The following is a 17,304-nucleotide window of genomic DNA, read 5'->3' as shown; positions in this document are numbered from 1 at the left end:
AAGTTGGAGTAGCAATACTCATATCAGATAAAATAGACTTTAAAATAAAGAATGTTACAAGAGACAAGGAAGGACACTACATAATGATCAAGGGATCAATCCAAGAAGAAGATATAACGATTATAAATATATATGCACCCAACATAGGAGCACCTCAATACAAAAGGCAACTGCTAACAGCTATAAAAGAGGAAATCGACAGTAACACAATAAGAGTAGGGGACTTTAACACCTCACTTACACCAATGGACAGATCAACCGACATGAAAATAAATAAGGAAACAGAAGCTTTAAATGACACAATAGACCAGATAGATTTAATTGATATTTATAGGACGTTCCATCCAAAAACAGCAGATTACACTTTCTTTTCAAGTGCGTACAGAACATTCTCCAGAAGAGATCACATCTTGGGTCACAAATCAAGCCTCAGTAAATTTAAGAATATTGAAATCATACCAAGCATCTTTTCTGACCACAGAGCTATGAGATTAGAAATGAATTACCGGGAGAAAAACGTGAAAAACATAAACACATGGAGGCTAAACAATACGTTACTAAATAACCAAGAGATCACTGAAGAAATCAAAGAGGAAATCAAAAAATACCTAGAGACAAATGACAATGAAAACACGACAATCCAAAACCTATGGGATGCAGCAAAAGCAGTTCTAAGAGGGAAGTTTATAGCTATACAAGCCTACCTCAAGAAACAAGAAAAATCTCAAATAAACAATCTAACCTACACCTAAAGAACTAGAGAAAGAAGAACAAACAAAACCCAAAGTTAGCAGAAGGAAAGAAATCATAAAGATCAGAGCAGAAATAAATGAAATAGAAACAAAGAAAACAATAGCAAAGATCAATAAAACTAAAAGTTGGTTCTTTGAGAAGATTAAAAAAATTAATAAACATTAGCCAGACTCATCAAGAAAAAGAGGGAGAGGACTCAAATCAATAAAATTAGAAATGAAAAAGGAAAAGTTACAACAGACACGGCAGAAATGCAAAGCATCCTAAGAGACTACTACAAGCAACTCTATGCCAATAAAATGGACAACCTGGAAGAAATGGACAAATTCTTAGAGAGATATAACCTTCCAAGACTGAACCAGGAAGAAACAGAAAATATGAACAGACCGATCACAAGTAATGAAATTGAAACTGTGATTAAAAATCTTCCAACAAGCAAAAGTCCAGGACCAGATGGCTTCACAGGTGAATTCTATGAAACATCTAGAGAAGAGCTAACACCCATCCTTCTCAAACTCTTCCAAAAAATTGCAGAGGAAGAAACACTCCCAAACTCATTCTATGAGGCCACCATCACCCTGATACCAAAACCAGACAAAGATACTACAAAAAAAGAAAATTACAGACCAATATCACTGATGAATATAGATGCAAAAATCCTCAACAAAATACTAGCAAACAGAATCCAACAATACACTGAAAGGATCATACACCATGATTAAGTGGGATTTATCCCAGGGATGCAAGGATTCTTCAATATATTCAAATCAATCAATGTGATACACCATATTAACAAATTGAAGAATAAAAACCATATGATCATCTCAATAGATGCAGAAAAAGCTTTTGACAAAATTCAACACCCATTTATGATAAAGACTCTCCAGAAAATGGGGATCGAGGGTACCTACCTCAACATAATAAAGGCCATATACAAGAAACCCACAGCAAACATCATTCTCAATGGTGAAAAACTGAAAACATTTCCTCTAGGATCAGGAATAAGACAAGGATGTCCACTCTCGCCACTGTTATTCAACATAGTTTTGGATGTTTTAGCTGCAGCAGTCAGAGAAGAAAAAGAAATAAACGGAATACAAATTGGAAAAGAAGAAGTAAAACTGTCACTGTTTTCAGATGACATGATACTATACATAGAGAATCCTAAAGATACCACCAGAAAACTACTAGAGCTAATCAATGAATTTGGTAAAGTTGCAGGATACAAAATTTATGCACAGAAATCTCTTTTTTTTTTTTTTTGCACAGAAATCTCTTGCATTCCTATACACTAATGATGAAAAATCTGAAGGAAAAATTAAGTAAACATCCCCATTTACCATTGCAACAAAAAGAATAAAATACCTAGGAATAAACTTACCTAGGGAGACAAAAGACCTGTATGCAGAAGACTATAAGACACTGATGAAAGAAATTAAAGATGATACCAACAGATGGAGAGATATATGATGTTCTTGGATTGGAAGAATCAATATTGTGAAAATGACTACACTACCCAAAGCAATCTACAGATTCAATGCAATCACTTTCAAATTACCAAAGGCATTTTTTACAGAACTAGAACAAAAAGTCTTAAAATTTGTATGGAGACACAAAAGACCCCAAATAGCCAAAGCAGTCTTGTGGGAAAGAAAAGGATCTGGAGGAATCAGAGTCCCTGACATCAGACTATATTGCAAAGTTACAGTAATCAAAACAATATGGTACTGGCACAAACACAGAAATAGATCAATGGAACAAGATAGAAAGCCCAAAGATAAACCCACGCACCTATGGTCAACTAATCTGTGGCAAAGGAGGCAAGGACATACAATGGAGAAAAGAGAGTCTCTTCAATAAGTCGTGCTGGGAAATCTGGACAGGTACATATAAAAGAATGAAATTAGAACACTCCCTAACACCATACACAAAAATAAACTCAAAATGGATTAGAGACCTAAATGTAAGACCAGACACTATAAAACTCTTAGAGGAAAACATAGGAAGAACACCCTTTGACATAAATCACAGCAAGATCTTTTTTGACCCACCTCCTAGATTGATGGAAATAAAAACAAAAATAAACAAACGGGACCTAATGAAACTTCAAAGCTTTTGCATAGCAAAGGAAACCATAAACAAGACGAAAAGACAACTCTCAGAATGGGAGAAAATATTTGCAAACAAATCAATGGACAAAGGATTAATCTCCAAAATATATAAACAGCTCATACAGCTCAATATTAAAAAAACAAACAACCCAATCCAAAAATGGGCCAAAGACCTAAATAGACATTTCTCCAAAGAAGACATACAGATAGCCAAGAAGCACATGAAAAGCTGCTCAACATCACTAATTATTAGAGAAATGCAAATCAAAACTACAATGAGGTACCACCTCACACCAGTTAGAATGGGCATCATCAGAAAATCTACAAACAACAAATGCTGGAGAGGGTGTGGAGAAAAGGGAACCCTCTTGCACTGTTGGTGGGAATGTAAATTGATACGGCCACTATGGAGAACAGTATGGAGGTTCCTTAAAAAACTAAAAATAGGGCTTCCCTGGTGGCGCAGTGGTTGGGAGTCCACCTGCCATGGACACAGGTTCATGCCCCGGTCTGGGAAGATCCCACATGCCGTGGAGCAGCTGGGCCCACGATCCATGGCCACTGAGCCTGCGCATCCAGAGCCTGTGCTCCGCAATGGGAGAGGCCACAACAGTGAGCAGCCCGCGTTCCGCAAAAAAAAAAAAAAAAACTAAAATTAAATTACCATATGATCCAGCAATCACACTACCAGACATATACCCAGACAAAACCATATTTCAAAAAGACACATGCATCCCAATGTTCATTGCAGCACTATTTACAATAGCCAGGTCATGGAAGCAACCTAAATGCCCATTGACAGATGAATGGATAAAGAGGATATGGTACATATATACAATGGAATATTACTCAGTCATAAAAAGGAATGAAATTGGGTCATTTGTAGAGACGTGGATGTATCTAGAGACTGTCACACAGAGTGAAGTAAGTCAGAAAGAGAAAAACAAATATATATTAATGCATATATGTGAAACCTAGAAAAATGGTACAGATGAACTTGTTTGCAGGGCAGAAATTGAGACACAGATGTAGAGAACAAATGTATGGACACCAAGGGAGAAAAGTGGTGGGGGGGTGGGGGGGTGTTATGAATTGGGCAATTGGGATTGACGTGTATACACTGATGTGTATAAAATTGATGACTAATAAGAACCTGTTGTATAAAAATATAAATAAAATAAAATACAAAAATTTTAAAAAATATTATAATGTACCTGTAGGCACAAGGCAAAAGAAAAAAAAGACATATAGCCAACAAATAGCAAAATGACAGGTATAAATCTTACCTTATCAGTAATTCAATGTAGATGGACTAGACATTCCAATTAATAGGCCAAGATTTTCAGAAAGGATAAAACAACAACTATATACTGTCTACAACAGGTACATTTTAGATTCAAAGACACAGATAGGTTGAAAGAAAGATGGAAAAAGACATACCATGAAAACAGTAAGCAAAAGAGAGTTGAAATGTCCATATAAATGTAAGACAAAGTGGACTTTATACTAAAAATTGTTACTAAAGACAAAGAAGGAGATGATATAAGTATAACATGACCAATATATAAAGAAGACATAATAATTATAAACATAGGTTTATTTTTTATATATATATATATATATATATATAATCAGAGCCCCAAAATTCATGAAGCAAAAATAGTCATAACTGAAAGGAGAAATAGACAACTCAATCATAATACTTGAAGGCTTTAATATCCTATTTTCAATAATGGAAAGAATAACTAGGTAGAAAATCAACAAGGAAAAAGAAGAATTGAACAACACTATAAATCAACTTACAGATATCTATAAAATATGCTAACAATAGCAGAATACACTTTCTTCTCAAGTGCACATGGAATATTTTCCAGTATTAGATCATATGTTAGGCCATAAAATTTTTTTTCAATAAATTTAAAAGGACTGAAATCATACAAATATGCCTCTGATCACAATGAAATGTAAGTACAAATCTATAACAGAAGGAAATTTAGGAAATTCACAAATGTGTGGAAAACATACAATACACTCTTAAACAACCAGTGGGTCAAAAAAGTCACAGGGGAAATTACAAAGTACTTTGAGATGAATAAAATGAAAACCCAGCATACCAAAACTTATGGAATGCAACTAAAACAGTGCTTAGGAGGAAGTGTATGGCCTTAAGTACTATATTAAAAATAAGAAAGATCTCAAATTAATAACCTAACCTTTTACCTTAAGAAATGAGAAAAATCCCACCAAAGTTACAAGAAAGGAAGATTACAGGCCAACATCTCTGATGAATATAAATGGAAAAATTCTCAGCAAAGTATCAGCAAGCCAAATTCAACAATAATTAAGAGGATCAAAATCTATATATTTATTTATTAAAATTTAAAGGGGTTCCCTAGTGGTCCAGTGGTTAAGACTCTGTGCTTCCATTGCAGGGGGCACAGGTTCAATCCCTGGTCGGGGAACTAAAATCCCATCCCACATGGCGCAAGGTGTGGCAAAAAAAAAAAAAAGGGAATTCCCTGGCAGTCCAGTGGTTAGGACTCTACACTTCCACTGCTGGGGTGCCGGGTTCGATGCCTGGTCAGGGAACTAAGATCCTGCAAGCCACATGGTAAGACCAAAAATTACAAAATAAAAACTACAGAAATCTGTTGTGTTTCTGTTCATTAATAATGAGCAATCAGAAAGAGAAATTAAGAAAACAATCCCATTTACAATTGCATCAAAAAGAATAAAATACCTAGGAAAAAATATAAGGAGATGAAAGACCTGTAAGCTATAAACTATAAGACATTGATGAAAGGAATTGAAGAAGACACAAATAAATGGAAAAGACATTCCATAGTCATGGGCTGAAACAATTAGTTTATTTATTTATTTATTTTATTTTACTTATTTTTGGCTATGTTGGGTCTTCGTTGCTGTGTGCGAGCTTTCTCTAGTTTCGGTGAGCAGGGGCTACTCTTTGTTGCCGTGCACAGGCTTCTCATTGCGGTGGCTTCTCTTGTTGCAGAGCATGGGCTCTAGGTGCATGGGCTTCAGTAGTTGTGGCACACAGGCTTAGTTGTTCCACAGCATGTGGGATCTTCCTGGACCAGGGCTTGAACCCATGTCCCCTGCATTGGCAGGCAGATTCTTAACCTCTGCACCACCAGGGAAGCCCAATTAGTATTGTTAAATTATCTGTACTACCAAAGCAATCTACAGATTCAATACAATCTGTATCAAAATTCCAATGGCATTTTTCACAGAGCCAGCACAAACAATTCTAAAATTTGTATGGAACCACATAAGACCCCAAAAAGCCAGAACAACCTTGAGAAAGAAGAACAAAGCTGGAGGTATCACACTCCCTGATTTCAAACCATGTTCAAAGCTATAGCAAACAAAACAGTATGGTATTGGCGTTTTAAAAAACCCCACATAGATCAATGTAACATAATAGCCCAGAAATAAACACATACATATTATGGTCAATTAATTTACAAGAGAGGAGCCAAGAATATACAATGGGGAAAGGACAGTCTCTTTCAAGAAATGAAAACCAGACAGCCACATGAAAAGAATGAAACCAGACCACTGTCTTATTACACCATGCACAAAAATTATCTCAAAATGTATTAAAGGCTTGAATATAAGACCAGAAACCATAAAACTACTAGAAGAAAACAGGCAATAAGCTCCTTGACATTGTCTTGGTGCTGATTTTTTTTTTGGACTTGACACTAAAAGCAAAAGCAACAAAAACAAAAATCAACAAGTGAGACCACATCAAAATAAAAAGCTTCTGAACAGCAAAGGAAACCACCAGTGAAATGAAAAGGCAACCTACTAAATGGAGGAAAATATTTGCAAATCATATATCTGATAAGGGGTTAATATCCAAAATATATGAAGAACTCACACAACTCAATAGCAAAAAAACAAACAATCTAATGTTTTAAATGGGAAGAGGATCTGAAGAGACATTTTTCCAAAGAAGACATAGAGATGGCCAATAGGAAAATATGTTCAACATCCCTAATCATCAGGAAAATGCAAATCAAAACCCAATGAGATATCATCTCATACCTGTTAGAATGGCTATTGCCAAAAAGACAAGAAAAAAAGATGTGTTGGCAAGGATGTGGAGAAAAGGGAACTCTTGTGCACTATTGGTGGGAATGTAAATTGGTGCAGCCACTGTAGAAAACAGTATGGAGTTTCCTCAAAAAGTAAAAAAATAGGCTTACCATATTAACCACCTGGGTACTTATCCAGTTGGGAGGTCAGGAAGGGGAGCTCTCACACATGTACCACTCAAGTCAACACACATCCCAACAGGAAGAGATGGACCTTTCATCTCCAGGAGGAAGTGACACTACTCTACTACTGCTGGCATGATGAAGAAAGATTTTCTTCTTGCCTGGCAACAACTCAGCCAATGAGAGACTGTCACAACTCAGCCAATGAAAAGCCACTCTACCTCAAACTTCTTGTTTCCTCCAGTAAACATTTTGTTTTTAACAGCCCCTCCCAACTTCTCTTTCTCCTCTATAAAAGAGTTTCCTTTCCTTTGCTTTATTGGACTTGCATGTGGTTCCCCATAGCTGCAGGTTCTGAATTGCAATTCTTTGCTGCTCCTGAATAAACCCATTTTGCTGGTAAAAAAAAAATAACTGGCTATTTTCTTGTTTTAGGTTAACATTGAACATTTAAATTGCCTCCTTTTTTATTATACAAAATGTCCCAGTAGACATTTTAAAATTTGTACCTTAGAGCACATGTGGGAGAATTTTTCTAGGAGGGAAATTACTAGATTGTGGGGTACTTGCTTCTTAAATATTATGAGCTATTGCCAGATTGCTCTGAAAAGAGCATGTCCCATTTTACACTGGCACCAGTGTATATAGAGGTTTCAGTTGCTGCACAGCCTAGCCAGCTCTTGAAATATCTCTTTGTGGTTTTAATTTGCATTTCCCCATCCCTGATAGTTGAACACCTTTTCACATGTTTATTTGTGGTTTAGGCTTTTCTTCTAATTGCCTGTTCATGTCCTTTGATCACTATTCTACAGAAGTATTTCTCCCTCTTTTTAAATTGATTTTTTAAAGTTTTTTAATATATTCTAGATACTAATCTTTTGTTGATTATACACAATCTGTTGTTGATTATATGTAATGCAAATATATTCTCCCCTTCTCTGGTTTGTCTTTACTTTTTTTTTTATGACATCTTTTGTTGTACAGAAGTTTTTAATTTTTATACGGTTGAATATTTGAATCCTTTTCTTTTAAGGCTTGAGATTTTTGTGTCTTGTATAAGAAGTGTTTCTCTATGCCAAGGTCATAACATTTTCTCCTATTCATTATTCCTTTATATTTGTTAATACAATCAATCTGGTTAGTGTTAAGAGGGAAGGGGAGGACTGATCTGTCCCTTTAGAGGTGACTTTGCATATCTTGCCTGGATTCTTTAATGCTGATTTCATGGTTTAACTCTCTGTGGGCAGTTGTATTCTCCTTATTTCCAGGCTGCAGGGAAAGCTTTACTGAAACTTCCAAATCCTAGCCAGATTTTTATTTAATAAGCCTGGGATGGGGCCCAGGAATCTGAATTTTTGATATGCAATTCAGGTGATTTTGATGCAGAATCCTTTTAAACTCCTCGGTAGTGCTTAGCCACCCTTTCAGATGTCTGGAGACTTTGAAATGAACCCACTTTTTGCTAGCTGACGACTTAGCCTCACTCTGCCTCCGGTTCCTCTTTGCAAAAGTCCCTTCCTGGAAGAATTCTTCCATGAATGGTGAGTCCAATGTATGAAGACTTGGCCCAGGCCTGGCATGTGGCAGGGCTCAGTAAATGATGGATGTTCATTAACCCTGAAGGTCTCAAGTTCTGGGGTAAGCTGGCTCTGCCTCCCTCCTAGACTCATCTCTGCCCATGCTCCCCATCTTGGGCAAGTCACTTAACCCCTCAGAGCCTTAATTTCATTATCTGTAAACTGGTATTAATAATCCCTACTTTACAGGGCTGTTGGAAAAATTAGAAATGGCATATAAAATGCCCAGGACAGTGCCCAGAATGTGGTAGGCAAACTGAGCAGTTGTGTTTTTAATTCTGGAGAAGCTGAAACTTGAAGTTCAGAAGCTCTTCTCACTAGGCAGCCACAGATCCTGGGCAGTCCTGGGGCATCTCCTATTTCCCCTCCCAGTGCCTAGAACAATCCTGGACATACAGGCCTTCAGTAAAGTTTGATCAGTTCATGTTTCTTTCCAGTGTAATAGACAATTCTTACATTTTGTCAGCACCTCCAAAGAAGCCACAAAACTGGACAACTATTTTTATTATTTTATTTAATAGGTGTTTGTACAGAGCTTACAATATGTAAGGCCCTGTTCTAAGTGCTTTATGTTAATTAACTCATTGCATCTTCATAATAACCCCATGAGGTAGATACTATTATTATTCCCATTGTCTAAATGGGGAAACTAAGCTAAAGGACAGCCCTATACGGAGTGAATTAAACCCTCCATGTGTGTTGCTTTCAGAATAGTGGAATGAGACACCTGGAAAGAAGGTGCTACAGCCTTCTCAAAGCTTTCTGTCTCTGATTGAGTGGCTTAATACGAGAGGAAAATAACCTTTTGAATTGAAAATCATATTCTTCAACAATATTAGTTGTAAAAATTTTTTATATTTTATTTATTTTTGGCTGCATTGAGTCTTTGTTGCTGTGCACAGGTTTTCTCTAGTTGTGTCACGTGGGGGCTGTTCTTTGTTGCGGTGCATGGGCTTCTCATTGAGGTGGCTTCTCTTTTGTGGAGCATGGGCTCTAGGCATGCAGGCTTCAGAAGTTGCAGTGCGTGGGCTCAGTAGTTGTGGCTTGCGGGCTCTAGAGCACAGGCTCGGTAGTTGTGGCCCACGGGCTTAGTTGCTCCACAGCATGTGGGATCTTCCTGGACCAGGGCTCGAACCTGTGTCCCCCGCATTGGCAGGTGGATTCTTAACCACTGCACCACCAGGGAAGTCCCAAAAATTCTTATATTTTAAAACCCATCCTACCACATCATAACAATTGAGGTGGCTACTGTAAAAACTAACAAATAAATTGCAAACAACATGAGAAGCATTGGTGAGAATGTGGAGAAATTGGAACCCTTGTGGTGCACTGTTGGTGAGAATGGTGTAGTCGCTATGGGAAACAGTATGGCAGTTCCTCAAAAAATTAAAAAACAGAATTACCATTTGATCCAGCAATTCCACTTCTGGGGACTTAAAGAAATAGTTGTATATCCATATTCATAGCAGCATTATCACTATAGCCAAAAAATAGAAGCAACTCAAGAAAATATAATATATCCCTACAATGGAATGTTAATTCATCCTTTAAAAGGAGGGAAGTTCTGACACATGCTACAAGATGGATGAACCTTGAGGACAGTATGCTAAGGAAGTAAACCAGACACAAAAAGACAAATACAACATTGTAAATCAGCTATACTTCAATAAAAAATTAAATTAAAAAATTTTAAAAAGACAAATACTGTATAATTCCACTTATATGAGGTAACTTCATAATCAAATTTATCAAGATGGAAAATAGAATGGTGGTTGCCGGGACCTGGGGGGCAGGGTGAAATAGGAAGGTATTATTTAATAGGTATAGAGTTTCAATCTTGCAAGATATGAATGTAATTAATGCCACAGAACAGTACACTCAAAAGTGGTTAGAATGGTAAATTTTGTTATATGTATTTTACCACAATAATAATAATAATAAATTTTTAAAAGAGAAAATAAACTACTTATGTGATGGTAGAAGAATGGACCGTAGGCACCAGGAGACAATGCCTTGTCCATTCTATTCATTATCGTGTGTACTCAAACAGCGCCTGGGCTTGTTGTAACTACTTAGATATTGGATGAATAAACGATCATTAGAAAACAAATCCTCCTGCTAACTCCTGTAGCCCATTAGGGAACCCTACAAGATATGGAAAGTAGTGTTGGGAGGAATGGAGAGGAAAAAGTGGAGTCAAGTTCAAGGCCAGTTATTCCAGCCACACTTGAGCCAGGGAAGAGCTGGCTAAAAGGCCCTTGCCGAGGTTGGGAGGTTTCCCTGACTGGGAAGCAGATAGAAGCTGGCGCTCAAGAAACTGATCTCTGTCTGCGTCTGTTGGCCCCACCAGCCTCCCAGGGGCTCTCAAGAGGGACTGAGATGTTACCTGGGACTCCCCTCTCACTTCCCCACTCCTCAACAGTCACCATGACTTTTCCGTTAGGCCTCCATCGCACCTCTAACTGATCATTCCTTTCTACCTTACTGCTACTGGCCTGTAGCAAAGTGGTTTCTAGTCTGTCTCCTCACCTCTAATCCTTCTCTCCGCCAACCCAAATTATACAAAGTAATCTTTCTAAAATCAGTTTTCATACTTTAACAAAATCAATAATGAGCCTCATTCTCTACCTACTAAAATCTAAATTTAGATATTTAGAGGACTCCATGGAACTCCATCCTTTCCCAACTGACAAGCAGGTGCTTCCTCTTACCCTACCTATCCTAGGATTTGGGGTGTTTTTTTTTCTTTTACTTTTTATTATGGAATATTCTAACATATGCAAAAGTAGAGAGTACAAAGGATCCCCTGTAGACCCATCCCGTAGCTTCAGCGTTTGTCAACATATGGTCAGTCTTGCTGCATCTGTACCCCAACGACTCCCTGACCCCAGACACTACCATTTTTTTGATTCATGGGCTTTTTAATTATTTGTTTTCTTCCCTGATTTTCAAATAATATTTCTTATAAAAATGTCAAACATCACAAATATACAGAACAAAGAATGTGAAAGCCTCCCATAATCCCACATTCCTCAGATAATAATCATTGTTCATAGTTTAGTGTAGGTGTTTTCCAGATTTTTTTTGCTGTAAATATATTAACATATAAACTAGTTAATATTTTTCACAATATTAATAACCATATTTAATCTGGTTTGCAGATTGTTTTTCCATTTTAATAATATATCTTGGACAGGTTCCATATTAGATCATGTAGATCTGAGGCAGGAGACAGATGGGCCCCCAGGACAAATGGTTTGAGTTCGTTCCTTGTGGACAGATACTCCAAGACTGGACTAACAGGACAATTAAGAGAGGCGGCTGGGCCCTGCCCAGATAGAAGATAAGAGACCACATATTCCTCATTCTCAAAGTCAGAAGACCTCTCCGACTACACATGTGCAGAAAGGCTCCTTGGAGGTCAAAAGGGAAGTGATTCCAGCTAATGCTCACTTACCCATAGGCCTCTTTGGTAGAATCCATCTTGGCTAAGAGATGCACGTGCACACATGGGAAAATCCTGAGCTATACCAAATACCGACTTTGAACCAGGCAAATCAAAATGACTGACCAAAGGAAACCCAGAAGAAATGCCCCATAAAACTGATTCAGACTGCCACTAGGGGGCGACACTGTCTCTCTGAGCCCATCCGTGTGTCTATCCACACGTACTGTACTCATTTTTTCTCTTAATAAATACTTTACTTGTTTCACTACTGTGGGAATTCTTTTTCAGCAAAGCCATAGGGCCAGGGCCTTGTCACTGACCACTGGTCTAGTGGCTAGGATTTGGTGCTCTCACCACTGCGACCCGACCTCTATCACTGGCCGGGAACTGAAACCCTGCTTCAAGCTGCTGCAGGCTGAGGCCACCCGAGATCAGATCCACCTTGTTCTTTTTAACAGCCAGATTGTATTATACTATATGCTGTGCCATATTCTATCAGGTTGGCCAAAAAAGTTTGTTTCTGTAACATCTTAGGGAAAAACCCAAATGAAATTTTTGGCCAACCCAATATTTAACCAGCCCCTATAGATGGACAGTTGAGAGAGCAGTTTCCATCTTTTCATCGTTACAAAAAGGTTACAGTGAACATGCTTTTACATGTTTCTGCACTTGTGTAAGTATTTCTATAGGAAAGAGTTCCAGAAGTGGAATTGCTTGGTCCTCAGATGAAGGCATCTTAAGTTTAAACAGATGCTGTAAAATGTATGAAAAGTGTATAACAGTACTTATTTTGCCATATTCTTGCATATAATTAATCTTTCTCATCTTTGCCAAGCTAATAAATTTAAACAATTTCATTTTGATTTAAATTTTTAAAATTCTGAGTTTAAGCCTCTTTCCTTCTATTAACCAAGTATCAAAATTCCTGGGAGGGGGGGCTTCCCTGGTGGCGCAGTGGTTGAGAGTCCGCCTGCCGATGTGGGGGACGTGGGTTCGTGCCCCGGTCTGGGAAGATCCCACATGCCGTGGAGCGGCTGGGCCCGTGAGCTGTGGCCGCTGGGCCTGCACATCCGGAGCCTGTGCTCCTCAGCAGGAGAGGCCACAACAGTGAGAGGCCCGCGTACTGCAAAAAAAAAAAATCCTGGGAGGGGGTGGATGGAGAAGGCGCGTTACTGGCAGAGGAAAAAGGGGGAGAGAGAGCCTGAGCCTGGAGAGGTGGGCAGGTTCTAGATGGCAGGTGTGTTGAGCTTCAGGTTGATATAGCTGGACTATACTACAAGTTAGAAGGTTCGAACCAAAGAGTGACGAGGTCCAGTTCTCTGCATTCAGACTTGGTGTCCTTGAGTAGAGCCTGAAAGCCCACAGCCTGCCTCTGCCTTTATTTCTGGGAGGAGACTTTCTCCAGAAAAGCCTGACTTCAGACCACCAACCCCTTCCCCTCAGCCTTCCCCCTTCAAATGCACCAGGGCTCAAGCAGGGTTTCAGCCAGAGATGGTAGACTTTGGGCTCATCTGAAGATTGAGACACTTAAATCATTAGTGGAAGACACTTTTGTAAAACTGTAATACCTGAATTTCTATATTTCTCAATGTGTAAAATAATTAATAGCAACCAAAACTATTTTTTGCATAGGACCTGAATTCAGAAAATTCAGTGTGTAGCCACTAAATTCATCCACTTTGTCAACCAACATTTCCCAGAGGCTTCCTGAGTGGTACCAGGTATTGTTGCTAGATCCAGAGATACAAAGGAGAATAAGAGAGATTTGGAACAACTTCTATTTCAAAATAAACTGTCAATATCCAATATTATAAACAGATACAAAAAATAGAACTGACAAAAAGAGAATGAGTCAGCAAGAGAGACTCCCTGATCTGTGTTCAAAGGGATAAACACTAAATGCAAAAAAAAAAAAAAAAAAAAAAAAATTTTTTTACCATGTTTAAAGATTACCAAAAGGAGATAGTGCAAAAATACAGAAAATAATGTTTTAGACAGTCAGCTGCAAGTGAATATGAACTATAATGAAAAAAAACTTGTTTCAAAATGCAACTCATCTGATAACTTGGTTGTAATATACAAGAATCATGAGCAATTAAAAATATTTTTATCAAAAATGTATAACCTGAATCTAATCTTAGAGAAACATCAGACAAACCCAAACTGAAGGAAATTCTACAAAACAACTGGCCGGTAATCTTTGAAAACATCAAGATCATAAAGACTAGGTTGATTAAAGATGTTAAAAATAAATAAATAAACAAATAAAAAGAAAAATAGTTTACAGTAAAAAAAAAAAGACTAGGTTGAGGAACTCTTCCAGATTAAAAGAAATTAAGAAGACAAAACAACTAAATGCAACCAAGAATGGATCCTTGTCTGGGAAAGAAAAAGCTATTGAGGACTTTATTGGGGCAATTAGTAAAATTTGAATATGAACTCCAGATTAGATAACAGTAATTTAACAATGTTAAATTTTCTGAATTTAATAACTGTACTGTGATTATTTAAAAGGATGTCTTTACTGTTAGCAGCAAAGATGAAAATATTTAGGGGTAAAAGTCTACAATTTGCTCTCAAATAGTTCATTAAAAAGATAAAAATAGTATATATTGTATAGATAGTGATAAAGCAAATGTAGCAATAATAAGAACAACTGGTGAAAATAGATGAGGAGCGTTGGGAGTTCACGGAATTGTTTTTGCAACTTTTCTGTAAATTTGACTTTTTTTCAAAATACGAAGTGAAAAATAAAAAAGCCTTGGGAATTGCCTGGCTGTCCAGTGGTTAGGGCTCCGGGGATTAAGATTCTGCAAGCCACGCAGAGCGGCCAAAACAATAAATAAAAATAAAAAAGCCTTTAAGATATGTAAAGATATAAAGAAATTTCTCTGTCTTTAGAGAGACATCTCTGAAGATGTCTCTGGTATGGGAGGGTTATTGTTTAGACTGGGTCCATCATGCTTTCTGGGAAGAAGGGGCTAACCATTCGAGTAAAGCAGAATTGGATGCCCTAACACAGCCCTCTGATGTCCCTTGTTCATGGAGTGCAGCTGTTAGAAAAGAAACGATACCAATGGCTGAGCTCCAAAATGAAATCAGCTTTGGGGACAAGGTTTATCTTTGTACCTCTGCCCAATTTTGCCCCTGAACAGCAAGCAGTATGTGAGACCCTGGCAGCAATTCCTAACCTGGCCCACCTCTGCCAAAGGCTGAAAGTTGTCTGTACTCTCTTTCTTTTCCTTTTTTTTAAACTTGAATTTTCCTGTTCCTTCCCCGTGAGGCCAGGAATGCTCTGAAGTTTCCATAGATTGGAGTTAATCATTTGCATAACACAATCTGGGCCACCCTGTTCTTTTCTGGTGGAAAGGAACTTTGCTTTTCCTTGTAGGTCCCTGAGAAGATAAATTGTGGGTCTTCTGAAGCTGCCCCAGGCCCTGCGGATGGAGATTTGCCCACCAGCTCGCTCAGCAGGGAGCCAGAGAACAGTGAGTCCCCCGCGGGCTGGGAGAGTCTGTCCTGCTTGGGGCTAGACTGGGTGGGACTGGGCCAGGTGGGAGGCTGTGGGTGGACTTGTCAACTCTGTGTGACCTTGAACGTTGAGGCTACTCCTCTGAGGCTGGGATAATATCTTGAAAATTCACTACATTTTCATTACAAGTTGACCATGACTGTTTCATGGAAGAAGCTGATAGGTCAGGAGAATATTTTTCCCTTGTGTACTATGCAGATTTACCTAGGAGGCATGGGTTCTTGGCACTCACTCACTAAGTGGAACTACAGTCACTAACCAGGTATCTTTTGGGTGCTTGCCAGAGGTTCAAGTGGTCAGGGTCCCTGCCCTTAAGGAGCTCAGAAAGAGGGAGAAGCGTCAATGTGTTAGGACAATACACTGTGTCATAGCAGAGAAAGAGCAATTACCTAGAACCTTGACAATATGTTTTTTTATTTTAAAGCTGAATGGCAAAAGCCACAAAAAAATTAAAAGATAAGTGATAAACTAAAGGAAAAGGATTTGCATATGTGTCAACTGAAGAGCTAAATGAATGCAAAAAAAAAAAAAAAGGCCTATTACTCAATAGAAACTGAGGCCAAAGCAGACAATTCAATGAAAAGGAAACACAAATGGCTGTTAAACATATGAAAAGGTGTTCAACCTCACTCATAATAAGAGAAATGCAAATTGAAATTTCTACAGGATACCACTTTCACCTTGGCCAAAAACGAAGGTTGATAATGTTGTTGTGGAGAGCTGCAGAAACAGGCCCTCTGATATTTCTGTCAGAGTGTGCACTGGAACAACCTCTGTGGGGCAAGTTGGCCATAGCTGCAAATTTTTAAATGCACATCTTTGACCCAACAATTCCAATGTTAGGCACTTATCTTGCAGACACGTGTATCTTGCGAAATGTTACACTGTTAAGTGAAAAAAGCAAGGTACAGAACTGTGCATTATCATATGCTATTGTTACCAAGTCCAAGCTCACTCTGCTCACCTCACGACAGGCCAATAAATTGGAGACGAGGTGTGGAGGCAAGGAATACGACTTTATTTGGAAAGCCGGCAGACCAAGAAGATGGCAGACTAGTGTCTCTGAAAAACCATCTTATTGGGGTTTGGATGTCAGTTTCTTTCATAGCACAGAGAAGGGGAGGAGATGAGGAAGTAAAGTAAAAAGGTCATAAGTTTTGCAAATATCACCTGGAATGGGCAGCCTTGGGGAGGGGATGTGTTAATTTCTTCTTTCTGTAGCCATCCACAGGTGGAACAGGGTCCGGATATTTCCCTGAACAAAGGCACTTTGGTTTAACATTCAGGCAGAGGGGCAGAGTTCCCCAAGGCAGGCCATTATGTATAGACAGTATCCTTTTAGTGAACAAAAGCAGCTGAAAGCAAAGGTTAAAGTAAAAGAAACAGGTCCAACATGTAATCGGATTTGGCTCTTCCCTGTTATACTGTCAATCGAGTTTATATCTAAAACCACGTGGCTGTACCATAACTTTCTTAACTTTTCCCCTAATGCTGGGTGCGGTGTTTCCATGTTTTTATGACTATAGGTAATGCTGGATAGACATCTTTTGTGCATGAATCTTTGCCTACATTTCAGATTATTTCTTTAGGACAGTCCAGATTACTGCCTCAAAGAGAATTTATGATAACAACCACTACA

The 17,304-nt window shown here is 38.3% G+C and overlaps 1 protein-coding gene across 2 annotated transcripts in view; it reads left to right on the top strand.

Annotated features, from left to right (window-relative positions):
- The window catches only part of KAT6B (lysine acetyltransferase 6B), a 226,513-nt gene that overhangs the window by 18,588 nt on the left and 190,621 nt on the right, over positions 1–17,304 (top strand). For both annotated transcript variants that reach the window (XM_082854691.1, XM_082854693.1), the window contains exon 2: positions 15,525–15,621. The gene's annotated coding sequence lies outside the window, so the exon portion shown is untranslated. The remainder of the gene's footprint in view (positions 1–15,524; positions 15,622–17,304) is intronic.

This window comes from Leucopleurus acutus (assembly GCF_964270905.1).
Source record: "Leucopleurus acutus genome assembly, chromosome: 14".
NCBI lineage: Eukaryota > Metazoa > Chordata > Mammalia > Artiodactyla > Delphinidae > Leucopleurus > Leucopleurus acutus.
The sequence above is the reverse complement of the archived record's forward strand: the minus strand, read 5'-3'. Positions and strand labels throughout refer to the sequence as shown.